We start from the raw sequence: 462 nt of genomic DNA, 5'->3' as shown, positions 1-462 counted from the left end.
CTCACCCAAAGCATTTCATTCATGCTTCAAAACCTAGTTGTCGTGTCAGTAATTTGGCCAAGGCCACCAAAATATAAAGTATTTTTGTCATCGTGTGAGCCACACTGCTCAAGATGTTTAGTTGTTTTTTCACCATGACAGTCAACCATGGAAATAAAGGTTTTATAAAAAAAATCTGATATTTGTTGAGAAGAGTCAATAGTACATAGAAAAAATAAAATAAATAAATAAATAGTATATGAACATTTGTATTTATGCAGTACATTTATTTTTGTACGAATGCATTACATATAAGTGAAATCTTGCTTGTACAATTACTGTACATTTCATATTTGTTATGTTACCACAAAAATACTTCTTTTGAATACTTAAAAAATTATTCTTGGTGGACATCCTGTCGCTCTGGTTGGTCAGGCCAAAGATTTTCATCAACATCACATCTGATGTTTTCCATTGCCAAAC

Source organism: Sinocyclocheilus grahami, unplaced genomic scaffold (assembly GCF_001515645.1).
Source record: "Sinocyclocheilus grahami isolate Dianchi unplaced genomic scaffold, SAMN03320097.WGS_v1.1 scaffold234.1, whole genome shotgun sequence".
Lineage (NCBI taxonomy): Eukaryota > Metazoa > Chordata > Actinopteri > Cypriniformes > Cyprinidae > Sinocyclocheilus > Sinocyclocheilus grahami.
Note: the sequence above shows the minus strand (reverse complement) of the source record.